Source organism: Humulus lupulus, chromosome 7 (assembly GCF_963169125.1).
Source record: "Humulus lupulus chromosome 7, drHumLupu1.1, whole genome shotgun sequence".
Classification (NCBI taxonomy): domain Eukaryota; kingdom Viridiplantae; phylum Streptophyta; class Magnoliopsida; order Rosales; family Cannabaceae; genus Humulus; species Humulus lupulus.
The window spans coordinates 24,151,442-24,178,283 of record NC_084799.1 but is presented as its reverse complement, the minus strand read 5'-3'; the positions used below and the strand labels follow the sequence as shown (position 1 = coordinate 24,178,283).

At 39.0% G+C, this 26,842-nt stretch overlaps 1 pseudogene; it reads right to left on the bottom strand.

Annotated features, from left to right (window-relative positions):
• Positions 1–26,842, bottom strand: part of LOC133790966 (respiratory burst oxidase homolog protein B-like) — a 63,965-nt pseudogene that overhangs the window by 24,910 nt on the left and 12,213 nt on the right.

The window sequence follows — 26,842 nt, the reverse complement described above, 5'->3', positions numbered from 1 at the left end:
TAAAGTTATACCTTTCTGATTTTCACTGCTTTGTAACCATACCTAAATACACGAATCAAGCGTTCACAGGTATATAAAAGGATTGGAACAGCCAGATACATCCATGTCTACGTGCAACAACAATTAATTTCAGAAAATTGAATTCAGATTTTAGAAATTACAAAATAAATAAATCACTCCATTAGTAACTTACAGTCTTTTTGTACCACTTCTTGGAGAGGTAGAGATAGTAACCGTGAACGACAAAGAGGACGTAAACAATAACAAACAAGTGGTGTGAGTACCAAAAGGTGTTGAACCCACCAAGCCTCTCGAGGGCCTTAGGTAGTTTTTCGGAATTTTTTCGGAACAAAGGTTGAGCTAAGGTGAAAGTTATAGTCATCAGTACCACCATAACCACACCGGTCCACCCCTCTGTGCCCTTCAAGAACCACCAATAGTTGTTGGGTCGTTGTTTCCCAAAGAATTGCGCCATTGGCTGGTATTCCTCATCAGTTGCATGCAGCAGCCTTGGAAAATCACACGTTAGATGTGCCCCTGCATGTACTCCAACTCCAATTGCAATCCCAGCTGCGATCATCTATAAGAACAAATAACCAAAAGGGCAATCATGTAGACTGAAATCAATAACGTACAATATCCCAAGAAACTATTAAGTTTGCTCTATCAAATAATTATACATTCACTTATGTCATGAGAAAATAAAAATTAGCGGATATTGGTGTTAAAACTACGTACCCAAGCTTTTGTAACTAAACAAATAAGTATTCAATCTTTTTTTTTACCGCGAAACTACCTAAACCTATTAAAAATGTGCTTAGTTACTACTCACTCCCTAATGACGCTATGTTTCCCTTTAGAAAAACAAAAAGCTTAACTATTGATATATATATATATATTTTAAAAAAAGACATCAAATATTGTAAAAGATTTTATATTTACACCTCAACTTATTTAAATTGAATATTTATAACTTTCAAAATTGTATTCATTTTTATAACAATGCAAATATATATATATATATATAAATTTCATTTTTAAACTTTTACATTATATAAAATTTTTCAATATTTTTTTTATATAAAAATAAGTCCAATTTTAAAAGATTATAAATATTCAATTTAATAGAAAAAAAATGAATTTTCATTTAATTAGAATTAAAGTGATATATATTAGTAATTTTATTTAAAGTTAAAAATATGTACTAAAATATACCATTTGGGGTTCCAGCTATAAACTAGACAACCCACCGTGTTAATAACATATTAATTTCTCACACGGATCTGCACGACTTACAATCCACACTGCGTGACTTATGATCATAAATGATAGATTGTCAGATCAATTAACTCGAAGGTTAATCTAGCTTATAACAGTAGTTGCATTTAGATGAGATCCATAATGCATAATATATTTACTTCATAAATCTCTGAAGAAGGATTTTAGAAGAGCATTTTTTATAATAAGCACTATGATATTTTATTGCTTCGTAATTTCTTGCTTTTTACAATGATAGAGGATAACCTTATATAGCCAGAACCCAAGTATAAAGCATTAAACATTAAAACCTATCCAACTAAAGTTGGGACCCCAAACATTTAATGTTATCTATAAGGGATAAGATTCCCTGAACAAAGTTGTTGACCCTCGAATTGGTCAACGACACGGAATTAGATAAACGATTTAAAGTGAGATGAAAATGAGAAGAACTCCAGATGAAAAGATAAACGACACAAACAAGTTATAGTGGTTCAGCCCCAATTAAATGGTAATAACCTACGTCCACTTAGCGTTCTTATTGATGTAGTATTCCAAGAACAGTGATCAATGAACTTGGGTTCACGAGTTTCACTAAATCTCAGATAATTACAATTGTGATGGATAACAACCCTCTTATTCTCTTAGAATCTCTTAGCTCAAGTGTTCTCAAACTAAAAGTGCGAAAAAAAGTCCCCCCTCTTAAGCCCTCTCATTCTTATTTATAGGCTCAAGGAGGTCTACATGGGGGCCTTAATTACCCTTAATACACGCGTATATAAATAAGAATGAAAATAGCAATTAATATGTAATTACAAGATTGCGCATCTGAAGGACATAAATAAGTATATGTGACCAGGTTGGTCACCCACAATTATGATACTCGATAAGCCCATGCTCTCCTGGTCGATGGCCGATCAGGATATGCTCACTTAAAACTGCCACGTGTTTCTCACGTGTAGATCAATCCTGCCACGTCATCAGGTAGTCTGTTTTTGGGTAAACATTTGCCCCCCAAGTTTATTTTACTGTGGCCAGCATAAAGTAAACTTAAACGATCAACCCTACGCGTGACCTGTCAGACCTATCAGAGTCGCCAGTGCCTTTTCGGAAAAGGTAACTAATCATGTCATTGCAATTTCCCAAAATGCGATTTGACGGCTATCACACCTTTCCATGCCTCGAAAAATCATCCCCCATCTTTACCTTATTAATCGTGCTTCGACCAATATAAATAACCCCTCAGTTTCACTTTTTACTTTTTACTCTCCATTTTTTTCCTCAAGAATACTGAAGAACAAAGCACGAATTGAAGAATAAAGCCCGAAGAACCCAGAAAACTCAGATGACTTCGGCGATCCTTAGAGACTCTGTCCAACCACTCAAATCAACGCTCGTATCTCCACTTCAAATTTTTATTCAAGTAAGTTTCTTCAACTTATTTTTCTCTGAGATGCTGTGCGGTAACCAACTCTTGAGTTTTCTGGTGTGTTTTGGATTCTGAGTTCTCAAATGTTCTTGAAGAAATGATTTGGGGTAATCTGGCGTGTAGGTGTTAGCATGACAGGAAAAGGAAAAAACACTAAATGAGGCTTAAGAATTGGTTTGGGAGTTGGGATTAATGATTTAGGGCGCGAAATCGAAGTAAAAATTTGATTTTTAGGCACTCGGAAAAAATTGAGTTTTTCCTGTCCTCTCTCAGAGTCGAAAAGTTCACTTCTGCTTTTTAATCCGTTTTCCAAGCTGTCCACATACTATTTAGTGTTTATGTTAGAATGCTGCTGGTCGTATAAAAACTTAACTTTTATACAAGAGCAACATTATCCCAACGCTTCCACTTTTTTAGTCAATTGGCTGTAGATTCTCATCTCCCCTTCTCTGTTCGCAGATTTTCATGCACGACCCGTGGGGATGTGGAGGCCAATTGACGACGACTTGCTCGCACTATTGCTCGAAGATCAAGAACAGCCGTCACTGCAATTCTCAGAAATTCCTTTTTCTCAACACAACCCCGCAAACAGACCACCAACCAACCCAACAAATATGGGTAGCGTGAAGTCCATCACTCAAAGAAAAAAGAATACAACCAAGACTTCTACTAATCAGCCTGTTCCTCGGGCTGAAACTCCTTCAACCATCCCTCAACCTGCAAACACTTCCCCGCCAGACATCCAAACCAAATCCTAACCTCGCGACGTTCTCCATCCCGAAATCGAATGGTACGTGGCGCCTCCTAGTATTATTACAGCTAGGATGGTAGGGAATTATCTCAAGAAGTACGACCTTCTTGGGATAACCCTCATCAAGCCCTCGATCGACCAACAGGAAAACCTGCCTGGGGGCGCCTTCAGCACCTAGTCGAGGTATCACATCGAGGCAGGGGCAACCTTGCCTCTACATCCATTTTTCCAGGGGTGGCCAATTATTTCGAGGTTTCTCCTTTTCAAATCACACCAAATGGATATAGAGTACTTTATGCTCTCTATATCCTTTACAATCACAAGAAATGGAGCGTTCCTTCGCCACATGAGTTCAATTACTTGTTTAATCTCAAATCTAACCCCAACCACAACAAAACTAGGTTCTTCCATTTCTACCACCAGGAATCTGCTTGCACCTTCTTGAGTGATACTACCCACAAGTCCAATGTGGGGAAGTACTTCCAGGAGTACTTTTTAACACCAGACCTGGTTGCCCATAACCTGGCCTTCACAGAAGGATGTAAATTATTTACTTACTGGTCGTTTGGTTTCTTTTAGCTTTCCTATATGTATTTTAGAACTTCGATGTCGTTCAGGTCCATGGAATCGACAAGTCCCCACTCCAGACATGGAGATACGGGTAGCAGCCCTAGCCAGGATGATAGACATCGAAAAAAGTGTCAAAGAGCTGGTCAAGGAGAATAACCTAAGGCTGGTCGGCCTTCTCACACCTCACCAAGATGTGAGGGAATCGATCGCGGGAATTGCTACCAGGGGAGAAGTTCTTGAGTAGCACCAAGATGTGTCACAACCCCCGAGGATGAGGGCTATAGGAGTGACCATCAGGGAACCTTCCAGCGCCCCACGAGCACCTGCTGTTCCTGATCAACAGGGAAAAGGCAAGCAAAAGCTTCCTAAACACCCAGAGCCTATTCTTGAGTCCTTGGATGAGAACGGTACTGGCTTCTCACTCTTAGACAGTCTGGCTATTCCCTGTCATTTATTTGACGGGGACGAAAACTTTCAATACACGACTAGTTTAGATTCAGACTTCTTAATGGAAAATAGTGAGTGTAACAGTAGTACAATAGATAATGTAACGACCAGTAGTTGTAGCTCGGGTATTTTACTTATAATTTCTTTTCTCTCCATTTCCTTGTCTTTTTTGCATGATAACTTGCCCTGATTGATCGTATGCTTCTTTTCTGCAGACATGCCTGCCGAGAAGGCGTTTGATTTATACACCAATCCCATAGCCATAACTCTTGCGAGCAGGAAAAAATTGAACCAGCGCCAGCCCGGCGAATGTTGTAGTTGTTGGGGTTTTATGCCCTAATTAAAACTCAAATTCTTTGTAATCTCATTTTATTATCAATAAAAGAATAGAAATCATTTTTTGACTTGGTCAATCACTTTGCTCACATGTTTTATTTTCATGATTATTTGTTTAATATAAACTTCTATTAAATCCCGAGCATATAGCTAATCTTATTTATAGTGATGTAATCACAGTGGAATATAAATATGATTATATGTTCAAAATAAGTTAGTCCTAAGATTAGTCAGTGCACCACATTTACACTGACATGCCAATCTACGATATGATCTACTTACACATTACAGTGTTATGTTCTTTCCAGAACATTAGCAAAGTAGATAAGATCGGATGTATTTGTTACATCGGACTGGACCGATATTGACAGTTGATAAGATAAGTAAACATACCGTTATTATCTATTCTAGTCATATCATATAGTTGACTATAGGTCAATTCAATCTCAATTCTGAGTGGTTAGTATTCTAACTGATTGTATTATTTGAGTTCTTTGACTTGTTCGTTACCAGCTTACCCTACGGACTAGCCTATACTTACATTTTGGGAACTCGGTAGTATAATTGAGTGGGAGTGTTAATCATAGATATGAACATCTATAGCTTCTGATGAAGAAGTGAAACGATGGTTTCCTTTTAGTTTGGTTCAAGGTGTTAAATGATAGAGATCTCATTTCAGTAATTAAATTAGTTTACCAAAATATCATTTACAAGGAACTAAGTGTTTTAAGGATAAAATACAATGAGGGGTAAAACGGTATTTTAGTCATATCTCATTGTAGACCGTCTATAGAGGATTGAGTGACAATTATGGTTGTAACAATGGATAATTAATAGCGTATCTATATTTGTTATAGAGCGTTCTATGAATTCAAGAGTGCAATTCCAAGTCTATAGTGGAGTCACGAGGAATTAATAAGTTAGTAAATTTATTTGTTAGATTTATGATAACTTATTGGAGCTTGATTTCACAGGCCCATGGTCCCCATTGTACATTGGATAAAATCATCTAGATAGTCTCAATTAATTGAATTAATTATCAATTAGAATTATCAAAGTTGACCATGTCAATTTTGGATAGTTTCACTGAGTTGTGTAATTTTGAGAAGAAAAGATAAATTATGGTAGATTTATTAATTAAGATAAATTGGTATCTAAATTAATAAATAAATTTAAATCAAGGTTCAAATTATAAATAATTAATTTGATAAAGGATTTAAATAATTAAATCAATATAAAATAATATAGGCCTTGATTTTTAGTCTAATGGGCTTATAATCAAATGGGAAATTTCACGGGCCTATAGCCCATGATATTTTCGACCTAGGGCTTCAAAATGGCTATTATTTTATTGATATTTTAATTAAATAAAATTGCCTAATTGAGTCTATAAAAGGAGTGCTTAGAGAGAAGTCAAAAAGAAGTTTGATAAGTCACAAGTCAGATTTTCTGATAGTTTTAGATTCTCTCTAAACACAAGTCTTTTTCTAAGCCTCTTTGTTATTTTATCTTCTTCTCTCTATATCTATCTCATGTGTTGAGAATTTCCCACACTAGTCTAGGTGGTTCTAAGGATACATTGGAAGATTGTGAAGAAAATAGAAAATCGGTTCAGTTTCTTGATAATACTCTGCGACATAAAGGATACAAGAGTTACAGAAACTGAAGGAATGACTCTTAATTCCGCTGCGTATACTGTAAGTATTCTATTCTTTGTTTCTCTTTGAATTTAATTTTAGAAACATGTTTTAGGCTATCTTGTATTAATTTGTTTAATATTAGATATACATGAAAATAAATAAAGATCATGTATAAGCTTTTTCCAACAGTAGTGACCCTTCCGCGAAAAAGGGCTCGGACAGAGGACCCTCATGCACCAACTCCTTCAAAAGAGACGACTCCTCCCCCAGGTCCTATCAACCAAAATCCTCCAGCTCCCGCCGACCAGAATCCTATAGCTCCTGCCGACCCAAGTCTTGCTGCTCAGCCAGATAAGACTCTGGTAGAGGCTATACTGAACTCTGCCTGCACCTCAGCCAGCGACAACCTGAAGAAATTGTCCAGACACCGACATAGTTTGGAATCCTTCAGCAGCGCTCCCACCATGCCAGTCGACCAGCTTTTCAGTCGCGCACTGAACGAACTACTTACTGTAAGCTGCTGCTTTCACTATGGTTTGGTTGCTTATCTCTTTGATTAATACTAATAGCTTTTTATTATTTTCTCTGATCGCAGGGAATTCTGACCATGAGTACCGGTTAGTGCCGCACGGAGGAGATGGTCGCCAAGCATGCTTAAGAAGTCAAAGCGGTCGAGGAAAGGCTCGATGAGAAACACAAGGTGGTTGAGGCCAAGCATGTTGAGGAGTTACGAACAGCTGAGGATAAGATCGCCAAGCTCGAGAAGGAACTGAAGAAAAAGGAGGAGTCCGTTGTCAAAATCACTGCCTCCAAGGAGAGGTATAAGGAGGCCTCGTTGATAAACTACCTAGAAGCCAAAAAACTTTAAACGGAGTTGGAGATCAGCCGCAAAGAGACTGCCGACCTCGAGGAGACCAACGCCTGCAACCTGGAGAAGTATGAGGGAGCGGTGTTCTAGTGTTTTTATATGTTTTGGAAAAGCAACCCCAAGGCAGACTTTACCTATCTACCAGAACATATAAGACAAGCTGAGTTGGCGAAGTGTGCTGCTCGCCTGGAAGAGGAGGAGAAGGCTCAGGGATCCCCTAATATATCTTTAGCAACAGGCATTGAGGGCATCAATGAAGATGCTGGAGCCACAGTCGACCAACAGCCACAAGAGCCTCAGCAGGATCCTTCAACTGCTTCATAATTTTATATGTTTTTTATTTTTATTTGTAACTTGGGACACACAACCTCGGTTCGTGATGCTAAGACAATATATTTTTTGCTGCATGGGCATCTTTTCCTTTTAATTAACGATTACATCTGAGCAGAAACTGCTCGCGGTGTAAAGGATTTTACTCTTGATATTATAATATTTGCATTTTATTGTAACATATGTTCGCATGACCGAACTTAGCATAGTACTTTGTTTTTATTTGACAAAATTTAAACAAAATTTTGAAAAATACTCTAAGTACCGTAGCATGCTTTCCCTTATTTTGCTCATGGGTTTACATATACTTGTTGATATGCTTTGCTTACTTAGTACCTTATATGCCCCCAAGTGATTGAGGAGCCTAAGGTCCTCAGTCACTTGCCTTGACCAAGACCTGTTCGAACATTACTGCTCGTAAAAATACTTATAAAAAGTGATAATATAGCAAAGCAACACATGTAATAAGCAAATACTTGTAATAAATACAATAATTGGCAAGAATAACTGGTTGTGCACAGTTCCTTTTATTTCTCGTAATAAATGGACATTCGTGTCTGTACGGGTGATACAAAATTTGATCTTACACTTATAAGCGATCAGTCATGTGACTGACTAACCCTTGTTCATAAACTTGTAAAAAGTGAAATTAATCAAGCAAATTCTTTAAAAATAACTGTTTATTGATAATATTTGCGCAAGTGTTCTCCATTCCAATAGCGAGGAATGAGATCTCCATTCAAGCGAACAAGTTTATAGGTGCCTGGTTGAAGGACTTCTTCGATTTGATACAGACCTTCCTAGTTAGGTCCAAGCACTCCGGCGACTTAATCATGGGTATTAAGGAACACTCTTCTAAATATTAAATCTCCCACATTAAATTTTCTTCCCTGTACTTTAGAGTTGAAATACCAAGTGACCTTTTGCTGGTAAGCTGCTACTCGGAGTTGAGCTTGCTCGCGCCTTTCATCAACCAAATCCAGAGATTCCATTAATAAATGGCTATTAACGTTTTGATCGTATGCCAACCTTCGATGCGATGGCGGATCTAATTCAACATGCAACATAGCTTCATACCCATAGGCCAAAGAAAATGGAGTATGGCCATTTGCTATTTGATGGGATGTTCTGTACGACCAAAGGACTTCAGGTAATTATTCTGGTCATGCCCCCTTTGATTCTTCGAGGTTTTTCTTTAGTGTATCCTTCAGTGTCTTATTGACAGCTTCAACCTGTCTGTTTGCCTGTGGATGAGCTACTGAAGAAAAACTCTTTATAATCTTGTGCTTCTCACAAAAATCTGTGAACAGATCGCTGTCAAACTGCGTGCCATTATCTGGGACAATCTTCCTTGGCAACCCATAGCGACACACGATGTTCTTGACCACAAAATCCAGAACCTTCTTGGTCGTTATTGTTGCAAGTGGTTTAGCTTTAGTCCACTTAGTGAAGTAGTCAACAACAACCACAACATACTTGACGTTGCCTTTTCCCGTGGGAAAAGACCCGATCAGGACTATCCCCCACACTGCGAATGGCCACGAGCTTTGCATCTGTTTTAGCTCATTGGGGGCTGCTCGCAGTATCTTGGAGAATCTTTGGCACTTGTCGCACTTTCGAACAAAACCCACAGAGTCTTCATTCATCGTTGGTCAGAAGTATCCTTGCCTTAGGATTTTTTTCGATAAACTCTGCCCCCCCAACATGATCCTTGCAAAAACCTTCATGGATCTCTAGAATTAATTCTTTGGCATTTTCCATTGTGACACACCTTAAGAGTGGCATTGAGTATCCCCTTCTGTACAAAACTCTGTCGACTAGGATGAACAGAGTTGATTGCCTCTGGAGGGCTCTTGCTTTGTTTCTGTCTGACGGCAATACTCCATGCTCTAAGTATTCAATGAAAGGTGCCATCCATGTGTATGTTGCTTGGATTACCAGGGAGGTTTCTTCTGTTTTGGTGCTTGGTGTGGATAAACGTTCAACAAGCACAATATTCAGGGTGTCAGCATCTTTTGCGCTTGCTAACTTGGCCAAAGCATTAGCGTTTAAGTTCTGGTCGCGAGGTACCTGCTGGAGAGTATAATTTTTGAATTGTGCCAATAAGTCCTTTGCCTTGTTTAAATAAGAAACCATCTTCAGACCTTGGGCTTGATACTCCCCAGTAATTTGATTAACCACTAACTAGTAGTCACTATAGATTTCAAGAGACTTTATGCTCATGGCCTTGGCTAATCTTAATCCTGCGAGTAAAGCTTCGTACTCGGCTTCGTTATTAGATGCTGTGAAGTCGAATCTGATTGCATAGTGGAATCGATGTCCTTCAGGCGTGATTAAAATCACACCTGCTCCAGTGTTGTGCTCGTTAGAAGAGCCATCTATGAACAACTTCCAAGAGGGAGTTTGGCTTTGAGGTTCAGGCTCTTCTATCGGTTCGATGTCTTGGAGCCCGGTGAGCTCTGCGACAAAGTCTGCTAGAGCTTGTCCCTTCACTGTTGCTCGCGGCAAGTAAGAGATATCGAACTGTCCAAGTTCAACTGCCCATTTCAATAATTGACCAGCGGCTTCTGGTTTCTGCAGGACTTGTCGTAATGCTTGGTTGGTGAGTACTGCGATGGGGTGAGCTTGGAAGTATGGTCATAGCTTTCTGGAGGGTAAGATCAAGAAGTAGGCTAATTTCTCAATGGGCGGATATCACAGTTCTGCTCCTATTAGCCTTTTGCTTATGTAATACACAACTTTTTGCACATGTTCCTCCTCTCTTACCAGGACAGCACTAGCAGCATATTCTGTGACTGCCAAATAGGTGAACAAAGTTTCCTTTTTCAACCAGCTTAGATAAAATCGGTGGCTGCGACATATGATATTTTAGAGCCTGGAAGGCTTGCTCGCACTCTTCTGTCCACTCAAATTTTTTATTACCCTTAAGTAGATTAAAAAAATGGAACGCACTTGTCCGTTGATTTGGAGATAAATCTACTTAAAGCTGCAATCCTTCCGGTTAAACTTTGAACTTCTTTTATTTTCGTTGGCGACATCATCTCGACTAGGGACTTGATTTTCTTGGGATTAGCCTCGATGCCTCGTGAGTTTACTATAAATCCCAAGAATTTCCTTGATCCAACTCCGAAGAAACACTTAAGGGGATTCAGCTTCATCTGATATTTATTTAAGACGTTGAAGCACTCTTGCGGGCCCTCAATGTGTTCTTCTGCCTTCTTTGACTTAACCAGCATGTCATCAACATATAATTCCATGTTTACACCGATCAGTATTTAAACATGTGATTTACTAGTCGCTGGTAAGTTGCACCAGCGTTTTTCAAACAGAAAGGCATTACTTTGTAACAGTAAAGCCCTGTATCGGTCTAAAAGCTAGTGTGATACTCATCAGGTGGGTGCATACTGATTTGATTATACCCAGAGTATGCATCCATGAATGGTATGATCTCATGCTTTGAAGTGGCATCGACCAGCTGGTCGATCCTTGGGAGTGGGAAACAATCCTTTGGGCAGGTATTATTAAGGTCTGTGAAATCCAGGCATGTTCTCCACTTGCCATTTGGCTTGGGAACCAATACGGGATTAGAGACCCATGATGGATAAAATGCTACCCTAATGAATCCATTCTCCTTCAACTTCTCGACTTCTTCTTTTAAAGTTTTTGATCTACCTTTGTCGAGCAACCTTCTTTCTATTGCACGGGTGGAAAAATTTCGTCTATGTTCAAGACATGGATGATAACTGCTGGGTCAATCCCAACCATATCTTTGTGCGACCAAGAAAAGACCTCCTAGTTCTTCTTCAAAAATTCCACCAGTTGTTGTTTTGTTGTTGTCTCTAAGTTTTTACCGACTTTCACAACCCTGGTCGGATCTGACTCATCGAGTTGGACCCCCTCGAGGTCCTCAACTGGTCCCAAATCTTCCTCAAAATTCCCAAAGCGAGGATCTAAATCCCTATCCTCACTTTGGGCAACACCCTATTTGGCGACGTGCTCACCTGATTGGGCTTGTATTTCATTGGCCAATTGCAACCCTTTTTCAGCTCCTTCCCTCGATCCACCCCTTTTCGCCTTAGTAATCGAGGAATTATAGCATTCCCTTGCTTCTCGTTGGTTTCCCAACACGCATCCTATCCCTGCGTCAGTTGGAAACTTCATGGCGAGGTGTCAGACCGAGGTTACGACTCGCAAGTCGACTAGAATAGGCCTTCCAATCACGCCATTATATGCAGAAGGACAATCAACTACTATAACGTAGTGAGTAATGTCCTGTTCGCAGGTGCAATTCCTGCTGTGACTGGAAGCCTGATCGACCTCGTTGGCACAAGCCCTTCACCAGAAAAACCATAAATGGTTTGGTTGCATGGATCCAAATCCTTCACTGACAACTTCATCCTTTCAAGCAAAGACTTGTACAGAATATTTACTGAGCTCCCTGTGTCCATTAACACCCTCTTAACCATCATATTGGCGATGTGGACGTCCAAGACCAGAGGGTCCGAATGAGGGAACCAGACATGCTGAGCGTCAAGCTCAGCGAAAGTTATCAGTTCTTCCTCTGTTCGAGCTTTCTTGGGAGTTTGCTCCTCCACATTCAGCATTTCAATGTCCTGGTCGTGGCGTAAGGTTCAGACGTATCACTCCCTTGCCTTCCCATGATCTCATGCTAGGTGTGGGCCACCACAGATGGTTAGCAATGTACCTGACACAGAAGATGGTTGTAAAGGGGGCGAGCGTTGGCGTACAGGTGCCTGGTCATTGCCTCCTTGAGCCTCTCACTGAGAACCTCCAGTGGCTCATACATACCTCCTCAAGTGTCCTTGTCTGATAAGGAACTCAATTTCATCTTTCAACTGGTTGCACTCATTGGTGTCATGACCATAGTCATTGTGAAAACGACAAAACTTGGTTGTATCTCTCTTGGAGATATCTTTCCTTATCGGTGATGGACGCTTGCAAGGGACATTGGTGCTGGTCGTCTGGTACACTTCTGCTCTGCTGTCGACAAGGGCCTTATAATTGGTGAACCTTGGCTCGTACCTATTACTTTTTGGGCACTTATTCTCAGACGTTGTCTGCTCGTTGTTTGCCCTTTTTCCACCATTTTTCCCATTGTTTTTGTCGTTGACGTTGGGTTTCTTTGACCCATTGGCAGCTTTAGTGGGATCTTCCTTTGGTCCCTTATCTCCTGTAGGCGACTTCCCTTCGTTAGCAATTGCCTCTTTGTGCTTGATGTACTGGTCTGCTCGATCTAGGAATTCTTGGGTACTCTTCACCCCATTCTTCCTTAAACTGCTCCAGAGGGGTGAGTGGCGCCGCACTCCAGCAGTAAGTGCCATCATTTTCCCCTCATCGCCAACCGTTTTAGCTCCAGCTGCCGCTCGCATAAAACGCTGGACGTATTCCTTTAAAGACTCTCCTTCCTTCTGGCGAATCTCGACCAGTTGGTTGGCTTCAGTCGAATGTACTTGACCGACGTAGAATTGCCCGTAAAACTCCTTTAGGAACATCTCCCACGACACTATGCTAGCAGGAGGGAATTTGAAAAACCATTCCTGAGCAGTATCGAATAAGGTGGCCGGAAAGATTCTGTAGCGAGCGTCATCCAACACCTTTTAGATGTCCATTTGTATCTCGAACTTATTCACATGAGATACTGGGTCCCCATATCCATCGAAGTTGGGAAATACTAGCATCTTAAGTTTGTTTGGGGTTTATGCCATTGCTATTCGGTTCCTCAGTAGTTTGGTGTCTAAGGCTTCAGGGAGGCTACCCGGCCCTATTCTTCCTTTGACACTGGGGATTATCTCGACCAGAACTAGAAGGTGGTTGTTGCTCAGGATCTTGAAATGGAATATCCTATTGAGCAACAGGAGGTTGCTCCGGCCTTAGAGGGCTTGCCAGTTGAGTTGGATGACTTGAGTTTGGGCCTTGTTGTGGTGGTACACTTGGTGGCTGATCCGGTTGAGAAGTTGGCGCAGGTTGTCCCCGGGCCAACTGAATGGCTGCTTCTAGGGCGGGAGTGACGTCTCTCTGTCGGCGGTCCATGTCAGCCTGTCACTCATTTAACTCTTGACATTGACGTTCAATTTCCCTCTGTTACAACGCCATCGTCTCAGCCACATTCTCCTGAATCGCTCTTAGATTGGCTAACTCCTCTTGCAACACAATTAGTGTTGTTCTCAAGGTCTCAGAATCCATTTCCTCCTCTTCGAAATCCAACTGTGGTTCATCTTCAGCCACATTCTGTGGAGGAGGTTGGGTGGATGCAGCACCAGAAGTTTTTCCAGTCTTTCTGGATGTTTTCGCCATTTGATCTTATTGGAAATCTTGAGTTCGGCACTTAATGAAAGCACCAAAATGTTGACCCTCGAATTGGTCAACGACACGGAGTCAGATAAAAGATTTAAAGTGAGATGAAAGTGAGAAGAACTCCAGATGAAAAGATAAACGACACAAACAAGTTATAGTGGTTCGGCCCCAATTAAATGGTAATAACCTACGTCCACTTAGCATTCTTATTGATGTAGTATTCCAAGAACAATGATCAATGAACTTGGGTTCACGATTTTCACTAATTCTCAGATAAATACAATTGTGATGGATAACAACACTCTTTTTCTCTTAGAATCTCTTAGCTCAAGTGTTCTCAAACTAAAAGTGCGAAAAAAGTCCCCCTCTTATGCCCTTTGATTCTTATTTATAGGCTCAAGGAGGTCTACATGGGCCAATGGGCCTTAATTAACCTTAATACACGCGTATATAAATAAGAATGAAAATTGAAATTAATATGTAATTACAAGATTGCGCATCTGAAGGACATAAATAAGTATATGAGACCAGGCTGGTCACCCACAATTATGATACTCAATAAGCCCATGCTCTCCTAGTCGATGGCCGATCAGGATATGCTCACTTAAAACTGCCACGTATTTCCCACGTGTAGATCAATCCTGCCACGTCATCAGGTAGTCCGTTTTTTGGTAAACAAAAGCATAAAAGAAAAAAAAATAAAGACACTTAACCTTATCTATAAGTATGTGATAAGATTCCCTGAACAAAACATAAATGAAATAAAGTAAAGGCCATATATTTTCTTTTACACACTAGATGACAGAGTAAAGTACTTATTTAAATATTGTTTCATGGTTGCCACAGTAGTTACAGTTATATGATGGATCCTTGTGGAGGGGATCCCATCTTGTCGGCTCTTCGTCTTGATCACTACCAGCTAGAGGGCATGCCTTATAGTTTGTGTATGTGGTATCCCATTCATTTCCTGTATAATAAAATAGATAAGTATCTTGCGAATGTGGAGTATTAGCATGTGGGTCTTGAGAATCTTCAAAGTAATTACTCTTTCCGAAAATTACCCCTTCAATGTCGGTCATCTTCAAAGTTTCTTTGATTTGGATGGCAAGAATTGTCTCATTCTCCGCAATGTGGAAGGCTTCAAGGGCCTTTGTTATTTTGCAAGTGTAGTCAGAAGGGAATGTCACACAAGGGGCATCTTCTTCTGGCTTGGGCCACAACTCAAGAGGTATAGTCTAATTTTTCTCAAACAAACTCTTTTGGTTGTCCAAGTATTCTTGACCCACAAGACCACATAATGGTTCTTCTTTTGACCTGTAGACTTCAAATGTCAGATTACTAACTATATTATGTTCTTCATCAAGTTTGGAATTAAGGCTAACAAAGAGAACATTATACCAGTTCATTAAGTTGGCAAAATTTGGGCCTGGTGGGTAGATAAAAGTAGGTCTATCCTTCTGGACCCTTTTCCATTCAGTTGATAGGATTTTTTTCCATTCTTTCAATGGAGAAAACCAGGACAAAATGTCCGTTTGTACTTTGTATGCCGGTTTGAACCTTTCTTGATCCAAGAATGATTTGATCAACGTGTGCCATGCCCTGGTTTGTACCTCAACAACTATTGTGAAAATACTGGCCAGATACTATAAGAGTTGGGCTACTAGTTTTGGTGTAAAAATAACATCTCTAAGAGGTAGGATTTGAGCAAAGGGATACTTCGGATGGATTTCAAAGTCATTTTATATGGAAGGTCCGAGTTTGGAAATCAGAAAATTTTGAAGATATATTGCTCTTTGAATTTCTCTTTCGCAAAGAAATGATGTTTTTTGCATCCAAGGGAAAGGATTGATTGCTTCTGGGAGAATAGGAGGAAGCCATCATGAGTATGAGTGGGATGGTATGTGATGATTTGTGGGAGATGATAGGGATGATTTTTGGTGAGCACCCTGAGGCTAAATTTATAGCAAGAGGTGATCTGGATAAGAAGTCAGCCACAATATTATCTTTGCCCTGGATGTGTTTAATGTCAAAGGAGTAGCAGTTAAACCAGACTACCAGTCTCAAAAGTTTGGCATTTATCATCTTGCTTTTCTTTAGACTGATCATTCTTTTTTACGCGGCAAAGTCTGTTTCAACCAAGAAATTATGGCCAATCAGATGGAATTCAAATTTTGTAATTTCCATCTTAATTGCCATTCACTCTTTTAGGGTAGAGTGATAATGGAACTACTACAAAAACACCTTTTTAGGACACTTTTTTAGGGCACTCACCTAGATACAAGTCCTAAAACTGCTCCTGAACTTTTTAGGACTCGCGTTGCGAGTCCTAAAAACTGATATGTGTCCTAAAAGTTTGAATTTTTTTTTTTAACAAAAGTTCCTGGACTTTTTAGGACACTCATTGAGAGTCCTTAAAAACACATTTTAGGACTCGCAATGAGTGTCCTAAAAACATATGTGGGTCCTAAAAAACCTCAATAGAAAATTTAAGTGTAATATTAGTGGTGACTTTTAAGGGCTCACTTTGGGTGTCCTTAAAATCTTTTAAGTAAAAAATGACAAATAAATGAATAAATTAAAGCTTTATTTTAATAACTAAATTAAAAAACAGATTTCTTTTATTTTTATTTTTTAAAAAAAGAAAGAAAATTTTATTTTATATATTTGGGGTTATACCTAAATATTGTATTTAAAAAAAAATCTGACCTAAAACTAAAGTCTAAAACACACACTAACCCTAAAGTGTTTCAGCCTCCCTCTTGCTCTCTCGGATTCTCCTCCCTCCCGACCCTCTTCTCCCCTGCCTTTCCAAGCTGTTGTTCTCCCCATCCCGACCCTACTTCTCCTTGTCTCCCTCAGCCTTTCCAAGACCAAGCACATGGCCGCACATGGACGTCGTCGATGAGATCCACGGCTCGCTCAAGCAGATGTGCCACATCAACGCCGGTGGCTCACAACGGGTGGGGGGCTCGCTGCAATGGTGACTCACGGAGGTGGGACTCGCATCTCAGTGGCTCGCAGGCGAGTGTAGCTCATGACAGTGGTGGCTCATAGAGGCGGTGGCTCGCAGGCGGGTCTTCATTTTCAGGTGGTGGCTCGCAGGTTGTGTTTGTTTAGATTTTCAGGTCTCTTGGGTCTTTTATTTCTAATCTGTATTTGTTTGGATCTTTATTACTTTGACATGGAAAAGTTTTGTTTGAGAATTAGTTAACTAAGCATATGTTATTCAGGTTGATTGTATATAATCATATAATATTATTGATGTACATTAATCTTTGCATATGCTTGTAGTTATCTCAACAATGTTTGCTTTGATTTTTTTTTTTGTGTATCTTTAATATATTCATTCAACTAATCATAGTAATATTTCTAATATTTTCTATAATATATTTATTTTAAATATATAAGTATATATTTATTATTCATTCGGCAATAGTGGGATTTTAAAAAAAAAAATTGGGCATTTTACCCAAATATTGATTTATAAAATAAAATTATAATTAATTAAAAGGTACTCAGCAAAATTTTTAGGACATACATTGCGAGTCCTAAAAAACCTTTTGTAGTAGTGAAAACTTTTTAGGACTCGCATTGCGAGTCCCTAAAAATATTATTTTAGGACTCGCGAACCTCAGTTTTTAAGGCTCTCAAATAAAGGACTTGCGCCCCGTGAGTCCTAAAATCTTTTTTAGGACTCATACTTTTTTGTAGTAGTGTGGATTTGAGAGTATTTGAAGTGGCCACTCTTGTATCCACATATTCTCCTTTTATTTTTGTTAGGGTCATTTTAGGTTTGTTTTAGGGATCGTTTTAGGTTGTGTTTTTAGTTATTTAGGATTGTTTAGTGCAGATTTACGCTTGTTTTCTTTTTGTTTAAGGTTTTAATGGTCAAGTGCATACTATGGCATGAGATGAGAAGAAACATGTTAAAAATGATTAATAAGATGGATTTAGTGTTGATTGTGGAGTTTCAAGGCATCATGTGTGGAAGATACTACATTAAAGAGGCTCAACACACGTCGTTTATGTTCTATAACGCAAGTCTGAGACTTTATGCCACATTTTGACAAGGATTTAATCAATTTCTGGAAACATGTCTAGAACAAGAAGTTGTAGATATTTCTCTTAGCTTTCCACAGCTTTTTGAATCATTCAATTCGAAGTTATATTGAAGGAGTTATGATCAAAGTATGATGATCTGACGCTGCAAGCTGTTCAAAACGAGTCAGTTTTATTCTGTGCAAAGTAGCACCCCAGCGCTACAAACCAGCGCCCCAGCACTGCCGAGAAACAGAGAGCATATTTTAATGCGGGTTATAGCACCTAGGCGCTACGTTTTAGCGCCCCAGTGCCATCAATTTTCCATAAACGTGTTTTGAGACTTATTTACAGCGCCTCAGCGCTATCCCGTGGCGCCCCAGCGCTAGGGTCCGTACGGAAACACAATTTAGGGGAATTTTCAGGGTAATCTTGTCTTTTCATGCAAAAAGTGAATTAGGGTCTATAAAAACTTCTTTATTGACGTTTTTAAGTGGGGAGATCAGATTAAGCAAGGAGGCTAGGGAAGAAACAACAAGAAAACTCAGAGTTCTTTTTCTTTTTCTTTATCTTTTGATTCTATGTTTAAGTTTGATTTAGTCATGTTTATGAACTAAATTTATGTTTAGGTTTTCTAATTGACTCTCTTGAAACTCTATTATGATTTAATGCATCTATCTATTTCTTCTTTATCTGAAATCTATTCAATTTGTGTTTATTGTGTATGTAATTGACTGCGCATCTTTTACATATGATTTACGAATTTGAATCAAAATCTGAAAAGTGAGATTTGAATATGCTAAAATTGAATAGACATAGATTTCAATTTAGAACGAAAGTATCAAATTGGTTTATGTGATTGAGGGTTGTATTCATTGCTTCCTATTGTTTGAATTGACCATAGAAATATAGGGAATTCACACTAGGTCGAGTTTTCTATTTCTTAACTCGAATAGTTAACACTTTTGCATACCTATCATTTCAATGAGAAGAGTTTTAGTAGTAATTGCATTAAAGATTAATAGAGTGGATAGTAGAGAAAATTAGGATTCCTAATTGTTTTACAGTGAATTTAATCCAAGGTTTTGATATTATTTGTTATTTTATTTAATTTTTAATTATTGATTCTGAATATTATAGTTTCCTTTGCTGTGTCTATAAGAATCAAGAATTCTAATTGATCAAATAGAAAGAGAAATTAATTGATTGGTAATTGAGAATTCAGTCCTTGAGGACGATACTTGGTTTTTACCATATTATTACAAATTGCGACTGTGTGCACTTGCATAGCTTAAAATTTCGCAACACTTTTTCTGGTCCTGTTTGAGTTGGACAACTCCCCAATACCGATCACTAATGTCTGTTTGCAAGATTATTTTTCCATCAAAATTAATTTGTAAGGTTGGTAGTGTCTACATCATTTCTTTTAATTTTTTGACCGCTACAGTCTACTCTTGTGACAATGGTGGAGTTTTCTTTTTAAGCATGTCATTGACTGGTCTTGTCATTTCTGAAAGCCGATGGACATAGTCATGTAAATAAATAACAATTCCTAAGAACTATTGGATTTGGACAGTTGTGAAGTCTTCTTTGGAAGAATTGAGTAATTCTTGGGCTATGTGTGGTTGGGCCTCATATTGGCCTATGAATACCTTCATTCCCAAGAACTCAGTTTGTGTTTTTCCAATGAGCATATATATATTTTTTGGATAATATGACTCCATGGGTTTCTGTGAGAGAGATGAATTGTGAGAGAGCAATATATCATCAATGTAGATCAGGGCCTTTTCTAAAATTGAGTCGTAAATTCTGGTCATGGCCTTTTGGAACATTGATGAGGATGTTTTGAGACCAAAAGGAAGGACAGTACACTGGAAGTGGTGATTGGGAATGCAGAAGGTTGTTTTGGCCTATCTTTTTGTTTGATACCCAATTTCCAAAACCCCACCTTTAGATCGAATTTTGAACATATTTAAGCCTTTGACAGGCTTGCAAATAATGAATTCCTTGATCCTTTTCTGATCTCTTATTGACGTAGAAAGTATGGCATGCCCATGATGATGTGGTTGGTTCAATCAGACCTTGTTTTTGTAACTCTTTACATTCTTCAAATGCCATTTTTTTGATGCTCTGGGTTCATGCCTGGGTGACTTGCCTTGGTAGGGTTAATGTCTTCATTGAGCTTGAAGGGTAGACCAATGAAGAGTTGTTGGTTTTTCCATAGAGGATGGTCACATTTTTGGAGGAACTCGGCATGACTTGTGGCATAAGAATTTTTTATGAGCCTTTGCTTGATTTGGGAGAATGGATTAGTGGGCATCATGAAATAGTTTGATATGGATTCCCATGGTGCAAAATGTTGTTTATATTCGAGGCCACCAGGAAGGATTTATAAACTCTTTTTCTTGGTGTATACATCAAAACCAATGGTTAGATTTTTCCCTGGTAATTTTGAGCCAATTACTCTATGAATGATAGAGCATCCTGGGAAGACCTATAATTTGATTGGCTTGCTGATGAGTTATGTACAGAAAATGCTCCCATTTGCAGCATGGAAGAATTATTTTTTCCTTTCTCCAATATTCTAGAGGGAGAACATCAGGGTTCATTGTAACGCCCCAAACCTCAGGGACCGTTACGGTGTGCCTTGTAAACAGTGCTAAACTCGCTAACCGAGTCATTTGGCCAAAATCGTGAACTAAGTATGATTAGCGGTTTAGGGATTAAAACTTTGGTTAAGATGTAACGTTTCACTAGAACGTTTAGCATATACATTGGGATCCCAAAAATAAAGTTTCAGAGTTTATTACAGAAAATATTTACAACAGGCCGTTCTAAGCGGCAAAACAAGGTTCAACCCTAGTTCCACTTTAAACCTCGGCCGTGGCGGACGAGCAGCTGCATATGTACACGTCATCACCTAAGCTCTCCAACTCAAGGATGGTCCAGCTTCCTCTTGCCTTTACCTGCACCACGTAGCACCCGTGAGCCGAAGCCCAGCAAGAAAACACAATATAACATGATATAATATCAACTATAACCATAGTAACCATTTGGAACCAATGATCCATCCAGATAGGTGACAGTAGCCAAAAGTCACAATAATGAGCATCGCTCCCTCTAGCCACGTGACGATAGGGTCACCATGGCTCAACTGATAAGTGTTCCTTTCATAAGATTGGTTAGGATAGGTGCATGGTGACTAGTCACCAACATAACCTTCCTCACGACTCTAGAGTCGAAACTATGGACAACGTCCCTTAGCCATGTGACAAACAGTCACCGGGGTTCTATACCTTGGCTATAGTCATCTGGTTGTAAACCAGGCAAGCGCTTATAGTTCTCATTGACCTTCCGGTCGGTCTAGCATTAATACCCCATATGAGTCATTCAATGCCAACCTTGATTAGATCAAATCTTTAATCGGCCCGGTGCTCACAACGCACTGCCATTTCTGACCCTTGGGTCGGTAAAACACGACCAGTGCTCAGCCCGTGGTGAACTTAACTAATAAGTCACAGCTTCACAGACGGACCTGACACCATTGTCGATTCTGACTAATAAGTCAGCGCCATACACAGGCAAGCCATGCCACCAAACATATATCACATGTCCAATGTCCATAAACAAAGTGTTTAGCATGCTTACTAATAGATACCAGTACAATTAGGACCATGCACAACCACAGAGGCTCAAGCTCTGAACAATGTCATACCCAGTATATAAAGCATGTCCTAATCACATGTTTCTCATGCATCACACGCATCATACTTAACAATCCAACATGCATCAATAGCAGCCATGCATGTCACATTTAACAGTCAACCAACATGCATCAAGAATAGCCATGCATGTCATACTCAATAATCAACCATCATGCATCAATGATAGCCATGCATGTCACATATACACAGGGTGCAGTTTTCTTACCTCCGGTTCGAGTGAGAGTTAGAACAAGAACGACCCTTGAGAACGATCGATCCTTAATCCTTTAGCGGTCACCTAGTCATAACCAAAACAATCTCCAATTAATGAAAATTACCAAAGATAGGGTCTTAACCTAAACCCCACTCTCGGGACCTCAAAACACGCCCACACAGTGAGTAGATTCGATCCCGGGCCTTAAAGATTGAAACCCCAAGTCAAAAACCCTTAAAAACACCCAAAGCAGGGTTCTGAAGGAACAGGGTAGCGCTACAGCGCTGCCCTTCTAGCGCCCCAGCGCTCAAGGCAGAACCACAAACCGCCCAGCCACCCTGTAGGTAGCGCTGTAGCGCCCTACACTGGGCGCTGTAGCGCTACCTTCAGCCAGCCAATTCCCAGATTTTTCCTTCTTCGATTCTACCATTTCTAACCCAATCCAAAAGCTTCCAAACATCAAATTAACTCCCAAATGAACCCAAATACCATCTCCACATGTCCTAATAAGGACCACAACCCCAAGAACCCTAGCCAAAACTCCAACCAATTCCCAAGTTTCCAACCCAAAAACCAGCTGAAACTTAACTTATAAAACAGAGTAAAACCAAGAGTTCTAGTGGCTAGAAACTCACCTTAATCTTGGCAACACACCCTCTTCAATGGTGGAGCACAACCCTAGCTTGGCTAAGCTTGGTTCCTTGGTTCGATTCCTCAAACTGAGCTCGAAAATCCAAAGAGAAAAGAGGAAGAAAATCTATCGGGAGTGAAGGAGGAGAGGCTCTATTTTTGTTACTCTTCTACAGCCTCAATGGTTGATATATATCTCTTAAGGTAAAAAGACCTAAATACCCTTAGGTCTAAAATAAAACCTTAATAGCCACCAAGGGCAAAACCGTCCTTTCGCACCTATTTCATTAATCACATTTAACACCCTCCAATTCCCGCTATTCTCAATAACCTCAAACACCAATAATCCATATCTCATTACCCTTTTAATTCCCAGTAATGCTCTAATCATTAAATTCACCCCGAGACTCACCCCGAGCCCCGAACTTATACCTGTTATGACTAGACCAAACTCTCGCATCTCACGATCGTCTCATGTCGACTAGCTCGAACCAATCCACCTTATAATGTGGCTATATTAATTAATCACAATCATGCACCCAAATTATGCAATTACGCCCATAGCGGCCAAATTACCAGAATACCCTCACAATAATAAATTCTCCCATATGCATGCATCCACCATCATATAATAATATAATTCACGTAAACATGCATATAATCATTAAATACTATAATAAATCAATTATGGCCCTCCCGGCCTCCTAATCAAGGTCCTAAACCTTATTAGGAAATTTGGGGCATTACATTCATCATGGTGTATGATGCTCCAGTATCGAAGAAGGTCGCTACCTTGACTGACCGAGCATATTTTATAGAGAGGAATTGCATGGAAATGACTGGTGATGGTTGTATCGTATAGATAGCTGGCATGTGGTAGAACTCATTCGTTTCTAAACTATCTAGTTGTTCGAATGCACAGAGAGACTCTTGATTCATCTCGTCGTCAGTAGAGAAGATATGCAAATTTTTTGTTGAATGTGGGAGGCCATCTTGGCAATTTTCCCTTTTGGACATTATTTTGCATAATGTCCTTTTCTTCTGCAGATATAACATTTGTCAGACTTCTTCTTGAAGTAGCGCTTTCTCATTAGGAACTTGAGCGAGTTTCGTCCCTTTTCCTTCGAGAATTTAAAGGTTTTTCTCTTGTTGTAATTTAAAGTCAGTTTTTGTAGTAGTGTTTTATAGAACGGTAGGATGTTCTGTTGAGGAATTGGAGGTGGAGACTGTTGAGAGTTTGGTGGAATAAACTCTGTGTTCCATCTAGTTGGTTCTGGGGAAGGGTCAGACTAGTTTTTGGGAGCAGAATATTTGACAATATAGTCAAACTTTCCAGAAGGTTGGCCCAAAAACCCTATTCCATTTTCTTCTTTTTCTAATCACTGCTTGAGACGTTTTCTTGAGCTAGGACATTGCTTTGGGAGGTCTTCTTCTATTTTTAGGCAGCTTCTGCAGTCGCAAACATCCTAATACTTATGTCCGTCCGAAGATTAAAAAGCATAAATAGGGTTGCCTTGAGAATCAAATGATTGGATCCACATCAATTGGTGTGATAGAAGTCATTGTGTACTGGGTGGTGAAGTAACTGTGGGTCTTTGTTTGAGTTCTGTCAAAGACGATTTCGACAGAGCCATTTTCTTTCTTGTGATAAGATGGTTCAATCAGAGTTTGGACAACTTTTTGAGGTTGGTGGAGCATCTCATAGTTTGTTATCCACGAACTGTGCAAAATCTTCATAAGATCATCTATAGAGATTTTCCTTGGAATATGTGTGCATGTTGGAATTTGGGTAGAGTCTACCGAGACCAACAATGCTTCTTCAACTGTTGGCATTGAAAGATCCAGAGTGTGATCTTGGATTCTGTATGTCATCTAGTAGTGAAGAGTATCTCCTATAGAATTGATATCTCTTGGTCAATTCCAACCAATTGGACTTCAACTTTGAAAGAATCAGTCAATCAATTGTCTCTGAGAGGCATATTAAAGTTAGGGAACAATGTGGTTATTACTGTTCCTACATTTAATGTAGTCTCTATGGTTACAATGCTTGCATGTTGATATTTCCTCATTCGGGTATCTAGCAAACTCATTCGGCAACCGATCGAAAGGCCTTTTCTGCCGTGAAGGGTAATAACTAAAATTAGCTAGGGTGTTTTTATAATATATGAAGTGTAAATATAATTATCATTTATAATATTCCATCTCTATATTTATAAAAATAAAGTATATATATAAAAAAAATCAATATTATTGATGAAACTACCTAAGATTTTGTAAGTGTGGCAGATAAATACTCAAAGTTTTTGTAAGTGTGGCAAATAAGTAGTCCAATTTTTCTTTTTTTGGATAGTAAATTTAACGTGGTTAAAGAATTGGTAGTACTATGGAGGACTACTTTAGTGAGCTTAGGTAATTTTGCTGTTAAAATAAAAATTGAGTATCTAGTTAGTTTCGCCGCTAATATATCTAAAATCTATAATATCTTTATCAAAATATAGTCGTATATATGTCGATGATATTACCTAGTGAAAGTTAATATTGTCATCGAAGGGAACCACTACTCCCAACTTTGTGGTGCTTCTGATCAAAGTAATGGTATGTCTAGAGACGGATAAGAGAATTAGAGCCATGTTGAACTTGAGGGTCTCGGCAGCACCTTTAGCCGTGGTAACACAATAACCCATGACTTCAAACACGGCCCGATTCTTGTACTGAATGAACTTCCAAATGAAAAGGCCTGCACAGACAGCGAGCCACATACCCATGACCCAAATACGTCTCCAGTTTTCCTCTACAAAATATGTGAACCGTCTGTAAAGCCGCTTTATTGGGTTGGACTCTTTAGTAGGGACCAACATCTTGCTCAGATTCTGGCTAAGAAGTCGGCTCTGTGTAGTCGCTAAGTCTCTGGTATTAACTGAGCCTTGTTCAAATAGCAATTTCAATTGTTGCAACTGCAGTCCAAAAAAAAAATCCATTACTCTCTTTTTTTTTTCATTAATTACTTTATTGAGCTTTTCTTAGATCTAGGCGGAGCCTTAAAACCTCGGCCCCTTCTTTCAATGAAAAGAAAAATTGCAACAACTATTTAACAATCAAGTGAGTTGGAAATAAGAATTTAAAAAAAAAAATCACTAATAAGACATTACCATGAGAGCACTCTCATAAGTTTTTCTACTTTATCTTTCAAAATATATCACTAAAATCCATCTTTCTAATAATAGGGGTGCCACTTTTGTCCCTATCGATAGAGACGTCTTTATTTTTGCCACAAGAAGAAAGTACAACCCAAATTCTTTTATATGGTAGTGTATATTGTATTTATAGCAGACATCTCACCAATTTTTGAAAAATTATGAATAATTTGCGATGTTAAAAAACAGAATTCAAAATAGACGATTGCATGCGAATAAAAAAAATAAGCACGAGTGCAACTAACTGTTCGAACAATTTTTTCGACGCCGTAAATTATTTAGAATTTATTAAAAACTGGTAGGATGCCTACTATAACTACAATGTACATTATTATATAAAAATTTTGAGTTATAATTTTTTTCAAGTGCCAAAAATTGATATGCTCTTATTGGTAGGGGCAAAAGTAGTGCCCTATACAATTACCCTGTCTATATATATATATAAAAAAAACAAGGTAAGGAAGAATATGCAGACCTCAATATACCCAAGGTTGTTTGGGTCCAGCGATTCCATAAGGGAAATTTGATTAATCATACTTACATTAGCTTAATAATTAAAATTTGAACCAAAGTTAACCACCATATGATATCAATGCTCATCTTTCATTTAATACCAAAAATACCCCTCTCATAACACCTTTCCTCTCTATTCTCCCTCTTCCTCTCTACCTCTCTTCACCATACCTCTCTTCACCATACATTCTCTCTCACTCTCTCTTCACCATACGTTTTACACACAAGATTTTTATACTAAAATCTTGCAAGAAAGATACACATTCGGACATTGTGGATTGTTTGAGGAGAAACACCAAGCTTTGTGTTATTTTTGCTCATAGTGAAGATATTAAATGGGTAAGTGATTTTCTTTGATTCTTGTTGTTGTTGGTTGCTTTTATGATTCATAATGCTGTTTATATGTTGGATCTATAGTTTGTTGGTATTTTTTGCTGTTTTTTTGGGTGAAAATCGTGTTATGTGAAAATCTGCGTTTTCTTGGGTTCCCTGAGTTTTTTTCTAAATGCCCGATAGTGTCCGATAGAGACCCGATACAGGCACGATAGTTGTTGAGTTTCAAGGTTAGGGATGAAGGTCCGATGGCAACCCGATGGTTGCCCGATA